Genomic DNA, 16,137 nt, shown 5'->3' with positions numbered 1-16,137 from the left:
TCGATCCTACCGGATCCAACTCGAGAACCGAAACCTTACCTGTGGGACTAACGGGCACCGATGGGATGACTGGAGAAACACATACATAACAAATCCCTCCAATCGGAACCTCGAACCAGGAGCGATCATCAGCCCACGATCGATCCTCACCACCAGATCGCACTTCGGTTCCAGAAAGAACCTCGATCCCCGATCGAACCGTAGCTCGAGTCTAGTATCGCTCCGGAGAAAGACCGGCCACTTGTTGGGGTCAAAAACGGTTACGACGAAGTTAACGTCCAAATCCCCGCAAAATACAAGTATGTCTTTCCGCAACAAATCATGCTCGGTCAAGAAAACGTCGCAACGTATGTTCCCGAGACAAAGCTTCGTTCGAATTCTATTTAGATCAAACATAAGCCATCAGAAACATACCCAGACCAGCTACGGATAGGTCCGAGTATGACGATCAGAACACGGACGAACCAAGCTCGGTCATTACGCAACTACCGCACATGCACGATGTCCGGTCGCTACGTAGTGACCGAGCTCGAGCCAAGCTCGGTCGCTACGTAGCGACCAAGCGTCCGTTCTGCTCAGTCGCTACGTAGCGACCGAGCTCAAGCCAAGCTCGGTCCCTATGTAGCGACCTAGCGTCCGTTCCGCTCGGTCGCTACGTATTGACCGAGCTCGAGCCAAGCTCGGTTGCTACGGAGCGACCGAGTGTCCGTTCCGCTCGGTCGCTACGTAGCGACCGAGCTCTTCCTAAACGTCGATACGACATTAGTCCATGCATTCTCGTCTACCCTTCGATGCTATCTCCCGAAGACCGTAGCGAACCCATTTCATGTTTCCCGCCATTCTAAGTCATCGATCAAACTTTACGGTAAAAACCGCGGAAAGTTCATTCTTTATCGAAAGAAGCCGTAATAAATGCTTCGAGTCAGAAGACGGCCCAAAGGGACCTAAGTCATCGAGCTCGAGCCAAGCTCGGTCGCTACGTAGCGACCGAGGGTCCGTTCCGCTCGGTTGCTACGTATCGACCGAGCTCTTCCGAAACGTCGATACGACATTAGTCCATGCATTCTCGTCCACCCTTCGATTCTATCTCTCGAAGACCGTAGCGAACCCATTTCATGTTTCCCGCCATTCTAAGTCATCGATCAAACTTTACGGTAAAAACCACGGAAAGTTCGTTCTTTATCGAAAGAAGCCGTAATAAACGCTTCGAGTCAGAAGACGACCCAAAGGGACCTAAGACATGACTCGAGGCCCAACTTACGATTTCTTAACCAACAGCCCGTAAGCCGCATGACGGTTTACGCTTGGTTCGCAAGGAAAGATAAATGTCAAGTTTCCGCGGATAAATACGAAATTTAGAAGATAATTACGATGATCGGAAAAAATAGAATATCTCCATTTTTATGCTATGAAGGCTTAAGGGCAGAAGAGGAAAAGCGTAAACCGACTTAGGAGCCAGTATATAAGGAGTCCTAGGCGAGAGGCATGGAATGAGACTTTTTCAGAGCAAACTAAGCACTTAGAGCGATTTAGGCATATTTCTGTTTTTGTTTTCGAGCTGCGACTCAATTAGGTTTAGCCGTCTTAGGGTTACTAGAGCTAGGAATCTCGCTGAAATCTCTCTAGCCCAGGCTTATACCTTGTTGTAACGCTCAAACATAGATTCGGAATACGATCTATTTTGCTCTCTTTTTACGATTTTTGTACTTCGTCGTTGATATCTCGTGTTCTTATTGCTTAGCGTGTGGTATTAACAGATCTCCGGGACCTCTGGGAAATTAGGGTTTTCCTAGTTTCCAAATTTAAACCAAAATCGACGGTGCAAATTTTGGTTCCCACAGTTTGGCGCTAGAAGGAGGAGGATACGGATTAATCTAACTCTCAACCACATCACGCTCAACCAGACATGTCAACTGACGACGCGAATAACGTGCAGACTCCTCTTAACGGAAGCAGTGGCCCTGATCTCCATACTCCCGCAGCGGACGTATCCGCGGCCAATGCACCAGCCAACGCCGCGGCGCTCGAGGAGTTTATAAAGATGTTCGCCACCTACGAAAAAAGGTCGGAAGAACATGACAGGCTCGTGAGCACCTTGACCAAATAGGTTGAAACCTTAACGGCAAGGACCAGAGCAATTCGTCCCCGCGGAACCACTAAAGTCCGCGGGAAAAGACTCGACTTTGCTACCCCACTCGATAGGCCTGGAGCCGCGCGGGAACAACCTTCGGGTCAAAACCCTAGCAAAAAATCTCTCGTCGAAAAGGGGAACCCTGAAAGTCCTCCGCCTCCCGCGAAAGATACGGAGGATAACGAAGTCGAGCACGTCGACCTGGATCCTAGCGATGTCTCCAAGAATACCGATGAGGACGTCGACAGACATCCAAGAAGGACCAGAAGCCGATCTGCTCGGGAAAGCTCTCCGTTCAACAAACTGATGACGGAAGAGGAGGAAGTCCTCTATTGGAACGAACAAGAAGAGCTGGCTGAAAGGCAAACCGAGCTCACTCGCAGTAAACGCCGACAGGCTCGGAAATCTGCTGGCGAGAAGTCAGATATCCGCGATCTTCGCGACTATATCACCAAGACTGCGGCAGAAGTAAGAGCCATTAAATCCCAAATCCATCACGCTACCGGCGCTGCACCCGAGATCGACAGGCTGCTGGAAGGGGCTCGGAAGATCCCCTTCACCACTCGCATCTCAGATATGAGGGTATCCGATCCGGGAAAAATCAAAGTACCGAAGTATGATGGTACGACCGATCCGAAGGCGCACCTTCAGGCTTTCCACATCACGATGGGAAGAGCGAGACTGAAGGACGGCGAAAAAGATGCCGGCTACTGCCGCCTGTTCGTCGAGAATCTGGAAGGACCAGCCCTCGAATGGTTCGCACGCCTTAATCGAAACTCTATCGGGAGCTTCCGACAGCTCGCATCAGAATTTCTCAAGCAATACTCTATGTTCATAGATAGAGAAACTTCCGATGTCGATCTCTTGAGTCTGTCCTAGAGGGAAGACGGACCCCTCCGTGAGTTCATCAGCCGATTCAAGCTGGTAATGTCCAGGGTCAGCGGGATAAGTGACAAGGTGGCCATTGATGCGCTCAGAAAGACGCTCTGGTACAAGTCGAAATTCAGAAAATGGATAACCCTCGACAAACCACGGACGATCCAGGACGCCCGCCACAAGGCGACGGACTACGTCATAATCGAGGAAGAAACGAAAGTCTTATCGCAAAAACATAAGTCGGCAAGACCATCCTCGAAAAATGTAGATCCAAAAACGAAGAAGAAGAACTCTCGTAACGACAAGTATGTCCATCACGAAGGGGAAGATCTCCAAGGAGCGCACAATTACACGATCAGTTCGGACCAGGGCCGAACCACGGGTAATACGTGGACTCGCAATCAAGGATATGACGAAAACACCTTCTGCGAGTTCCACCAGTCCCGAGGACACTCCACGACTAACTGCAAAGTCTTGGGAGCAAGGATGGCCGCGAAGCTACTAGCTGAAGAGCTCTCGGAAGTGACCAGTGTGAAAGATCTCACCCTCGAGACCGATCGCCCCCCGAAGACGGACAGAAATCCGCCCGCGGAGAAATCTCCTCAAAGAAACCAATCCGGGGATAAACGCGGCAGAAGGTCGGACGACAAGGGGAACGATAACAGTCGTCGCAGAGTCAACATGATCATTGGAGGATCACAATTCTGCAATGATACGGTTTCGGCCATCAAGGCTTACCAGCGGAAGGCGGAGTCGAGTGCAAATTGGCCTACATGGTCTCTTACCCGAGATGGTCAAAATTGCTCAATCACCTTCACGAAGGAGGAAGCTGGCTGGATCGACCAACCTCACTGCGATCCGCTCGTCATAGATCTCGTCATACGAGATCTGGAAGTCGAAAGAGTACTCATTGACACGGGAAGCACGGTCAATAAAATCTTCCGCGACACTCTCAATCGGATGAGCATCAAACTCGGAGAAGTAACTCCAATGCCGAAACCGCTCACGAGTTTTTCAGGAGAAGTATCGTTGACCCTCAGGTCAATCCAGCTGCCAGTCATGGCCAAGGAGATCACGAAAATCGTCGAATTTGTGGTGGTCGATCATCCTGCCATCTACAACGTGATCATGGGAACCCCATGGATCAACGCCATGCAAGCCGTTCCATCGACATACCACCTAGGAGTCAAATTCCCGACCCCAAACGGAGTCGCAGCTATCTGGGGATGTCAGAAACAGTCGCGACTATGCTTCCTCACGGAGCACAATTTAAGGCAAATGACGACTTCTGCAACGGCAAATCGCAAGCGCACGAAGATAGATCAATCTTCGGCCAAAAACGCTTCAAGGAAATACTATTTAACAACGTCTGCTGACGCAAACGCTTCGGACGTTGAAACTCAACACGAGTCCGAAGCCGATGCTACAACTCAACCGGAACATCCGGAAGAGAACGCTGACCCGGCCACGGTCATCACGATCAGGGCGGTTAGCACGGCGACAACCGCCGGGTAAAAACGCTCGCGGCATAAAACAGAACTACGAGATGGCTTGATCCTCGAAAGAGGTACGTAGGCAGCTCGTCGAAAGACGAGTTCAGCTATCCCCCTCTCTAAAAAAGGAGGAGGAGTGGGTGGGTATACTCGTATACTCCCACATAGGAAAAGACGCGTTATTGTAATCGAGTTTTTAGAGATTTTAAAAAAAAAAAAATCTCTTTACAATATGCATTGCTCCTTTTTAATTAAAACGCTTACGCTTCAGTTAAACGCAAAAGTCTCAGTACACACCTAGAAAATCTACGAACGTTAAGACTCTTGTCAGCGGCCTTATCGTGCCCAAAATCGGAAAATAATCTTTCTTCAGCACCGAAAATGTTTTGTATAGTCTTCGAAACAACCGCGAGACGTCGCCAAGTTAAAATTCGAGACGATGCGAACAAATTGTCCGACCACGACCACAAAAACCTTACACCCCGTTCGTCGATTGGCCCCGACGAACGCGTCAGCCGTCTTAAACAAGCGCAACTTGATCACTCTTTTGATCTTCGAACGTCCAACACAAGGACGAAAGCGTGCTGCAAAAAAAAATCCGAAATTTTGGTCTAGCACTTCCAGTTGGCTCAAAAATTGTCTCTGGAAAGATGCTCGATTCATACCATACAAGTCATATAAGCCGAGAACCTATCGCGGACTTTAAATCGGTACGAATCAGGTAGAAATCGCAACTGGAAAATCGATAGCCGGCTAGTCACCGCACAAACCTTAAAACCGAGAGTAAACCTAGGTCTTGCCCAAAACCCATCGCATTGGTCTCAGACATCTCAAGACATGATATCTAAACGATACGGGATCCTAAACCATGTCTCTCCGTTCACATCTCAACGTTCCCGAAAGTTGTAAGAATAAGAAATTTTTACGAAAAGTCATGAACGAACCGACAGATTGAACGTCCCAACGGAATTAAATATGAGACGACAACTCAAATTTACTTCAAATTTCCTCGAAACAATTCGAAATAAAACGCCCATCATATATATAGAGACCGCATAAAGCGGTGGGAAATCAAAGCTACACTCGGCAGAAAAAGACAAATAAAGAACCTCTTCCCTCCAGATTTTCACTCCACCTCTCAAGGTTCAAAGTAAAAGTTCCCGGACAACGAAGCTCCAAACGCATCCGCGGGATGATCCACCTCCTCGCAATCACTGGGAAACTCGGTCGTGGTCTCTACGGTATCAGGAGAAACCAGGATGGGATCCCAAAATCCCTGAATCCTCCCGTCGATCGGAGGAATGAGCGCCTCAGCGCGAGCATGATCCTTCATGCCACCCTTCATTGACTCCATCTCCTTCTCGAAAACGTAATCATCCGCCCGCGTCTTCCAAAGGCTCCCGACTGAACCGCGACACTCACGGAAATCGCCTAGCAAGGTGAAAGCATCCTTGAGGTTCCTGTACTCGACCTGGAATTGAGAGGCGCGAGTCTTCATCACGTCGACAATCTCCCTCTTGCCCTTCCGTTCCGCCTTACGAACAGCCCTCGCATGATCATGAGCGAGTTGCGCATCTCGCGCCAACATCTCGTCTCGCATGCGAGCAAGATCCTTTTCCGCTTTCTCCTCTTTAAAGCGATAGATCATGGCTTCTCTATGGCTCGCCTCAATGGTCGATCCAAGCAAGTTCAAGCCCTGCAAAACCGATTAACACGTTATAAGCAAAAAAATATATATACTTGAAATGATCGTCAAAATTCTTAAAGCCTATACCCCGTTGATGATATGAGATCCTTCCGTGACGACTTTCGGCCTCCCCGACTCGTTCGTAGCCGGAGGAGCATCAAAGCCCGAGGGAAGACCAGAAAAGAAATCATCGAAGTCCGGAATAGGGACCTCGCTCGTACCGCTTCCATCGCCGAAAACAAGGTCTGGATCCCATCCTGGAAGCATGGAATCGTCCACCGAAAACTCTATTTAATTAAGGTCAATATCTTTCCCCTTCGAAGAATTCAGCCCCATCGCAACCGTGGGAGCAGCGTCGGGACCTTATTCATCGGGCTCGGAGTCACTCCCTGTTCCCCCGCCCAAAGCAAGACTAGGATGCACAAACCTCAACGCCTTTCGAACTCTCTTCGGCGTAAAGGAAGTCCAGAAAAAAGGACCGTTCCTGAGAAGATCCCTCACCGCGATAATATCCTCAGGGAACAGAGAAAGAGGATTGATGAAGGGACGATCGTTCTGCAACCTCCGGAACAATGGGATACAACTCTTTTCAACAGACGCAGCGTCTATACGAACGAAGAAGAAAAATTTATTCCACGAGTTGAAGTTGGAAGTAAACCCTTTAACCACTGACATGAAGTTCTGAGGGACCAGCCTATACTTGTCCGTATCCTTGACGATCTGTAACGTAAGAAGCGCTTCAAAGTGATCGACGGTAAGGGAGAAACCATGCTCGTAGCTCAGGATCAGAACTCCAATGAGGTGTTGGATGCCAAGGGGATTTAGTTGGCTTATCGCCACCTCGAAACGATCCAACACACGGACGATAATTTGGGAATCGGGAACCACAAGCGACAGCGCACTACGAATGCTTCGTAACAAGTAAAGTAACCCTCCGGGGAACTGCTAGCGCGCTCTCCTTGACAAGGAACCCGAAACTCCACCGCATCCGAAATCTGATAGAACGACCGCATGATCTCGAGGAATTGGCTAGTACTCCTACTTGGTGCACCTTCCTCGACCGGGCGACGGTTAATGACCGGGAACGACTTCTCTTTGGGAGGTGTGATCGAACCATAACACGCGACCCACCATGTCTCGTTCTCGGCCGGGTCTACCGAATGAGGAACGAATTCTATCTTTGGCACAAGGAGCTCTTCAGGAATGTTCGCGGGAAAGGACCCTTTCTTCGAACTCCTTTTCTTACTCGACATTCCGCATTTTCCTTTTGAGAATCAAGAAGAAAAGGATAGAGAAAAAAAAAAGAAGAAATTTTTCAAGAGACCTCTCTATGAGAATGTGTAAGTGTAAAGGTTGTGAAGAAGTTACCTTCTTCTTATAGGCATGAGAAATTACTATTTACTTGCGGATTTTCGGACACGAACTTCACCCAAATACACCAATCTCGTCCGAACTCACCATACCGCGCGTTAGAATCTCACTAGAAATCCACAATTCTAACGAGCTGGGGGGCTAACTGTTGGGGTCAAAAACGGTTACGACGAAGTTAAAGTCCAAATCCCTGCAAAATACAAGTATGTCTTTCCGCAAGAAATCATGCTCGGTGAAGAAAACGTCGCAACGTATGTTCCCGAGATAAAGCTTTGTTCGAATTCTATTTAGATCAAACATAAGCCATCGTAAACATACCCAGACCAGCTACAGATTGGTCCGAGTATGACGATCAGAACACGGACGAACCAAGCTCGGTCATTACGCAACTACCGCACATGCACGCTGTCCGGTCGCTACGTAGCGACCGAGCGTCCGTCCCGCTCGGTCGCTACGTAGCGACCGAGCTCTTCCGAAACGTCGATACGACATTAGTCCATGCATTCTCGTCTACCCTTCGATGCTATCTTCCGAAGACCGTAGCGAACCCATTTCATGTTTTCCGCCATTCTAAGTCATCGATCAAACTTTACGGTAAAAACCGCTGAAAGTTTGTTCTTTATCGAAAGAAGCCGTAATAAACGCTTCGAGTCAGAAGACGGCCCAAAGGGACCTAAGACATGACTCGAGGCCCAACTTAAGATTTCTTAACCAACATCCCGTAAGCCGCATGACGGTTTACGCTTGGTTCGCAAGGAAGATAAAATGTCAAGTTTCTGCGGATAAATACGAAATTTAGAAGATAATTACGAAGATCGGAAAAAATGGAATATCTCCATTTTTATGCTATGACGGCTTAAGGGCAGAAGAGAAAAAGCGTAAACCGACCTAGGAGCCAGTATATAAAGAGTCCTAGGCGAGAGGCATGGAAGAAGACTTTTTCAGAGCAAACTAAGCACTTAGAGCGATTTAGGCATATTTCCGTTTTTGTTATTTCGAGTTGCGACTCAATTAGGTTTAGCCGTCTTACGGTTACTAGAACTAGGAATCTCGCCGACAGCTCTCTAGCCCAGGCTTATACCTTGTTGTAACGCTCAAACACAGATTCAGAATAAGATCTAATTTGCTCTCTTTTTACGATTTTTGTACTTCGTCGTTGATATCTTGTGTTCTGATTGCTTAGCGTGTGGTATTAACAGATCTCCGGGACCTCTGGGAAATTAGGGTTTTCCTAGTTTCCTAATTTAAACCAAAATCGACGGTGCGAATTTCGGTTCCCACACCACGGACGACCTAATCTGACCTAAATCGTCTAGCCTGATATCTCAGACCCCGCTAGCACACACTCAGGAAGAAGTGACTGAGCTTCGAGGAATGGCGTCGTCATTAATCGACGAAGCTCGCAACCAAAAGGCCGCCTATCGTGCCATTGCCAGCCGACTGGATCAAGCCGAACAGGAGCTCGCGGAGCACCGAGCTAACGCTCGAGAGAGAAACCAACCGCCTCCTGATCCATTAAGAGAAACACTAAATCCTCAAAACGTCAGAGCCTTCGGTACTTCATACATCCCGAGCGCTCGATCCGGACGCTACACGGGAGAGAACTCGCAACGACCTCCGTAGCAGAGCATGCCACAGCGAAGTTTGAGTTACAGTGGATTGGACAAAATAGACACAGGACTACAAGCCCAAACAAGTACACTGATCCAATCGCAAAATAGATATATGGAAAGAACCGGGGAGCCTAGAAACCGAATACCACCGCTGGGAAATCTAACCTCCGAAAATCAAACTCCATCAGCTCCGAGAACCGCCCAGCAAACGGGGTTCAGTGAACCAAGAGGGCAAGCTCGTGGATATGACCTCCGCAGACCTATCGACGCGGATCCTCAAAGAGATGATCTGGGGATCCCCGGCGAAACCGGAACGTTCCAGAATTATATCGAAAGAAACGATGCCAAGCTCAAAATAATACACGCCATCGTGCATTTGGCGACAAGCTCCGCTCCAGACATAGATATGGTAATTGAAGAAACAAGGAGAACCCGATTCACGAACCCAATCGCCAGTGTAAGGCTACACCTTGTCAGAAAACTCTAATTTCCCGAGTACGCTGGGAACAAATATCCGAAAGCCCACGTACGACCCTTTCGTCTAGCAATACCAAGAGCGCACCTCAACGACGACGAAAAAGAGGCCGGCTACAGCCGCTTCTTTGCCGAAAATCTCACCGAAGCCGCCCTTGAATGGTTCTTAGGATTCGAAGAAAACTCAATCGACAACTTCACCCAGTTAGTATCTACGTTCATCAAACAATACTCGGTTTTCTTAGAAACAAGGGTTACCAAGGAGGACCTATGGAATCTCAAGCAAGCGTCTTTCGAGCCATTGAGAGCGTACATAAAGAAGTTCAGGGAAATCAAAACCAACATCTTGCACCCAAATGAAGTCGTGGCCCTGGCGGCGTTAAAGAACGGCGTTTGGTTCTCATCCAAGTTCAGGGAAGAAATGGCAGTGCGGGCACCGATCTCGTTGGATGATGCCCTACACTGAGCTTCATACTTTGCAACCCACGAAGAGGAGGTCGGCGCCTTGAAGGAACAGTACAACGCAAAGAAAAATAACATTGCCAAAAAGAACAATGCTCCTAAAGAACCAGCAACTAAAGGGCAACATTCCTATGCTATAAATAACTCGCCGCAAAACAAGTCATCAACATACGATCCCAATAAACACTGTGCCTTCCATGACCGAAAAGGTCATTCAACCAAGGAATGTCGAGCGGCACTTCGAAGTCAAAACGAAAATAAAAGGACCAGTGAGGATACCGAAGAAGAAGAGGAAGAGCAAGCGACCCCAAAGTCTAATCGAAAAACTAAAGGCTCTTCGAATAAAAGAAGCAGAGAAACCAAGCCAGAGTCGCCTAGCTCTCCACCCCCAACGCCGAAGAAAAGAGTCGACATGATCTCGTGGGGATTAGAAAACCACACACCTGACAGAATCGAGAAACATACCGAAGGAAAAGTATGCATCGACAGTACGGTAGCAGTCCGAACACTAGAGAATCTCAACGGAGCTACTCCTCTTCCCAGTATTACTCGATACAACCCAAATGAGGGGTCTCCCTTTAGGAAAATCTCCAACTTCAAACGAAAGCAGAAGATGGCCAGAATCCGCGAACTGCTAGAAAGACCGATTGCCCCACGAATTCAGAAAAAAGACAGCACGCGAACCCTTAATCGCAACCTGTCTGGGGGACAGAGACATACCAACCAATACCCACCAAAAGATGGAATTTTCCGACAAACGACAAAGGCAAACAACGAATTGACTTTATCTACGGAGGCTCTAAATTTTGCATCTCGGTTAACTCCATCAAAGCATACCAACACAAAGCCGAAAACAGCGTATGAGTCAGAGAGCCCTTATCAGGTCCCAACCACGAAATAACCTTCGACGAAAACGAGACCACAGATCTTGACAAACCACACGATGACGCTCTCATAATACGACTCGACGTCGGCGGCTGCGAACTATCTCGAGTGATGATCCACATCGGTAGCTCGGCTGATGTCCTCTTCTACGACGCGTTCAAAAAAAAATGGGATTCACCAAAGCACTCCTCAAGCAAGAACGAACCCCTCTGATCGGGTTCGCATGGGAAACCACCTACTCCCTCGGGTCAATCAAGCTCGCTGTAACTGCCGGAGAAGTCAGAAAAATCGTGGAATTCATCGTGATAGATCGTCCAGCCCCGTTCAACGCAATCCTTGGAAGGCCCTGGCTATACAGCATGAATGCAGTTCCCTCAACCTACCACCAGTGCCTGAAATTCCCGACTACAAAAGGAATCGAAACCATTAGAGGAAGCCAGAAGAGCTCCAGAACGTGCTACCTTGTAAGCTTCAAGGATATCGAGCAGCACTATTAATCAGGCAACCAAGGCCAACAGCAGACGTACACACGTACACGAACCACCGAACAAAAGACCCTATCTCTGGGAAAATAATCGAACTACGTTGTGACTTGATCCCTCGCCAAGGGTACGTAGGCAACTCACGACACGAGTTCAGTCACCCACCAACTACACAACTCGAAGGATACGCGTCGCAACACCTGAAGCACGCTAAACGCGAAAACATCAACCTCGAAACGAAAGACAAGCATCCTTCCTTATCTGAATTTTGTAACAAACCGAAAACCAACTTAAATATTTAACTTTACCTAGACGACTTACTTGAAAGTCGTCCAGGCAGACAACGTACGACAAAGTCGTTCGAGATAAGCAAGGTTTGACCATAATCTAGGAAATAAATCTGGACGACTTTGCTTATCCTGGACGACTTTCAAGTAAGTCGTCTTACTTGACGACTTCCGCGTAAGTCGTCTGGAAAAAGTTAAATATTTAAGTTTTATTTTTCAATTGCAAAAGTAACCTGAGACAACTTACAGATAAGTCGTCCAGATTTAATAAAATATTGAAATTTTTGTTTTCCCGGAGACGACTTACTGGTAAGTCGTCCAGGAAAACTCAAATATCTGACACAATTCGGTCAAATGCAAAACTAACTCATTTATCCTAGACGACTTATCGGTATGTCGTCTAGGGTATTCTATAGATTTTTTTTTTTAGACAACAAAGATGACGACTTAAAAGTAAGTCGTCCGTTTGACCAAAGACTTACCCGTAAGTCTTCTACAACCAGACTACTTACGGGTAAGTCTTCTACACGAACAGATCTGGAAAAATTTTCAATTTCATACCTTAAACTAGTGAGATGACTTCCTTAGCACACAGAGTCTTCTCCAACCACCCATAATCTCAAACGAAAGTAATCCACCGAGAATAGTATGCTTGAATGGCTCTATCAACCATAAAAAATTTTGAATCAAAAGCTTGAGTTTTTTGGATGAATATGGAGGCAAAGTGAAAGAGATGCTGTTTTTAGTTCATAACAAGTGAGAAAGAGAGAATGTAAATCAATTTTAGGTGCATTAAGAGCTTCAAACTGGTTGTTCATGGTGGTTGGGATATTGATGACAATGGCAATCTTGTAATTACTTGAAGATGATGAGGGTGAGAGAGTAAAAATGTCATTTTCGGAAAAAAAAATAAAAAAAATTTGATGGCATTTTCGTGAATATTATGAATTTGTGAGGTGAATAGGACAAAAAAAAAATCCAAGAAAAACACGGATCAGTTTTAGGTTTGACTTTGAGTTTTGAGTCAATCTTGCAAAAAGGCCTTGATTTTTTCCAGATATTCTAGTCCAAGTCTTAGACTTGGGTGATCTAGAAATGATAAAATGTACTTGGGGCAAAGAAATAAAGAAGCTCGAGTTTACCCTCAAAAATGTTACCTAAGGATTTTTTTTTTAAGTTTGACTTTTTTCATAGTAAAGAAAACATAGTGTATTTTTACAATCTGATTTTTGTGGCTATTTCAGTGACCAAAGGATAGCTTTCTGTCTGTCAGGAACGTTTGAAGAGTTTAATTAGCCACACTTCAAGAAAGAGGCAGAAGATGGCATTGTAGTGTACTAGATTCGATTTGCTAAAATAGGGAAATTTAGAGGTTATTCTTTGTATACTCAGTACCTATTTTATTCTACTGTTATACTTACTAAAATTATAAGATATCTTTTTGTGTTGCCTGGCTTTAGATGAATTCATAATATTGCAAGTTCCAATCGTCTATACAGGGGAGGTCCAAGTCACAAATTCTTTGATGATTCACAAGTTCTGATCAACCCTGAAATAAAAGAAGATGAGGAGTTTAAACAAACGTCTTAATTTGTCTTTATTCTCAATTCTAACTACTTAGATCACAGTTTATATAACTGCACATTGCGGAATATATAATAACATAGTTTCTATTTATTACTAATGAAATGCATGCCGACAGATGATTTCCAAGTCATCACCATATTTGATTCAGAAAAAAAGCTTGAGATGCAACTAAAACGCGATAAATTGATCCACAAAGAACCTTGGAGAGATAAAAGAATCTACTCAGGAATCTAGTGCATAAATTTTTTTTTTTTTTGAAAAGATCTATGTAACACCTGTATTTTTCCAAAATAACTTAAATAAATAAAAATTCTGAAATCTTCATTTATTACTTCTCCAAAGTCAATTCCAAAGTCGTAAATCCAATAAACAGCCATAAATTCAAATAACATAACAAATCCCAAAAATATCGATAAAAATATAAAATCCGCAAGTCTGAAAAAGACAGAAATAAAACTCCCAAAGCACCAGCCCGATAGCAATCACTCCTGCTCGTCAGTCTCATCTGAAAGGGGAAGGAAAGGAGGGGTGAGTAACAGGGTAGTTACTCTGTGAGGTATGAGATGCTAAACACGCAAACCACTGACTTGAGTAAATAGATTTCCCACTATGGAAGTTTAGCTCTAACATGAGCAAACAAGATGTCTAAAACATCACACGACACAAACAATGCGATGATAGCATATAGCTAGTCCATACACCCCGCATATCCTCATACGGATATATATATACATACGCTGCGTCGCTAGTACAGTCTGTCTCTGTACCCCCGCCCTCCAAAGCTGCGTCGAATGCAAACGTCTCTGCACCCACGCCCCACACAATCTGCGTCGCTAGCCCAGACGTCTCTGAGCCCCCGCCCACCAAAGTTGCGTCGCTAGTCCAGACATCTCTGGACCCCCGCCCTCTCACATAGTTCCTACTCATAACTATGTATACATACATATATATATCGCATCTCTTAACATCACACAATCAAATCAACGGTTGAATTCTCTAGACCCATAGTTCCAGTTTACAATGAATGAACTGACTAACAATCAAGACTCAAACATACTCAATACAAACAGACGGATCATGATTCGAAATCTAAACTACGATAGAGAGAATTCTACACTGGTACGGGATTTACGGAATAGACCCTCACCTTAGCCAATATCGGAAATGAATTGGAAAACGGATATCCTCGCCTAACAAGTCGTTACCAAATTTTAGCATGGATTACTTGTTGACTAAGTCTCACCTAAATCATAAGATTACACCATGCACAAGTTACGATTAGGTTTTATGCTACAAAGGTAGCTTGCCGCACAAGGAATAGAGAAAAGGTCACTTAGCTATTACGGCTTGGTATCACGTTAAAGGATCTCACACTTTGGCGACGTGGGCTCCATTTACGGTGACTAACAACGCATGACAGTGCGGATCGGTGATCAGCGGTGATGAGACGGTGGCTCCGTCTTAACTCTTTTTCTCCTCACGTCTTATGCTTCTCGGATCAATAGCATGACGCCCATAATACAATGGTGGTTGATCCTTAACGACAAGTCTATGTCTCAAACCATACATGGTGGCTCCGGTGTGACAAGGAAATAAAGTGACATCCCGGCGGTGGGTCTACGGTGATTGACGGTGGTGATCAGCGCCGGACGTTACGTGGTGACTCCGTGTACGTGCGTCTCTTCTCCACATCTAAGCCTCTCGAATCTGATGCACGGCGACCATAAGGGAGAGGCGAAGGATCTTTGACAACGGCGGCTATACGTCACAGCTCCTATTGCGATGCTCCATTGCTGGTGTGATGAAGCTTCCCTCATACGCAGCACATTATATGATCGTTTTGTGGTGACGGCACAAACATAATCTCCACGCAAGCCCGAGATGGAGACGGCTAAGGAAGAGAATACATATAATTATATATATGCCACTAACCAACGACAACACAAGGGTTTGGTTTAAAGGCTAATTAATTAAATTCAGACCAATGGTTTAGGTGAAATTAAAATAAAATTAGAACAAACCAAACCGACCATTTTTTTTCTTAATAACCGGGTCGTTACAATCCCCCACTTACGAGGAATTCGTCATCGAATTCAATCACGAGGCTGCTGTCCAATACCATCATGAAAAAACTCTGGATAGGTAATTCTCATCAAAGTCTCAATCTCTTAGGTCTCCTCCAAGATCTTGTCTCTCTCTCTCTCTCCAAATTTTGACGAACATGGTCATCGTCCTCTGAACCTTTTTCACTGCAAAATTATAACATCTACTCGGCGGCTTGGTGCAGATAATTTTTTTTTTTAAACCAAGATCACTTGCGGCTGCTGAAAAATGAGCTCTGGCTCTCTCCCGACCTTCCTCAAAACTGGCACTTAGAACATGTCATGATAGTCTGATAACTCTGCTGGTAACTGCAATCTAGAAGCTACTGCTCAAATTCGCTGCACCGAAGGATACAGTCAAATGTATCTCGGTTTAAGTTGCTTCAGCTTATGAGTCTTAAGTCCTCCCTGAAATGTCATTATTTTCAGGTACACTAGATCGCCCATATGTAACTCCAAATCCTTACGGCGCTTAGCTGCATAAATCCTTTGCCGTCATGGGCTTCCCAAAGCCAATCCTTGAGCATGTACATTTGCTATACCATCTCTTGAACCATTAATAGTTCTAACTCATGTCACTCCCTCACTTTGGTCCAACAAAGTGGTATACGACAAGGTCTACCATAAATAGCCTCATCCGGTGTCATCTCAATGCTCGAATGATAGTTGCCGATGTAGGCAAACTCT

Source organism: Brassica napus, chromosome C6 (assembly GCF_020379485.1).
Source record: "Brassica napus cultivar Da-Ae chromosome C6, Da-Ae, whole genome shotgun sequence".
In the NCBI taxonomy this organism is placed as follows: Eukaryota; Viridiplantae; Streptophyta; class Magnoliopsida; order Brassicales; family Brassicaceae; genus Brassica; species Brassica napus.
This window is presented reverse-complemented; position numbering follows the sequence as displayed.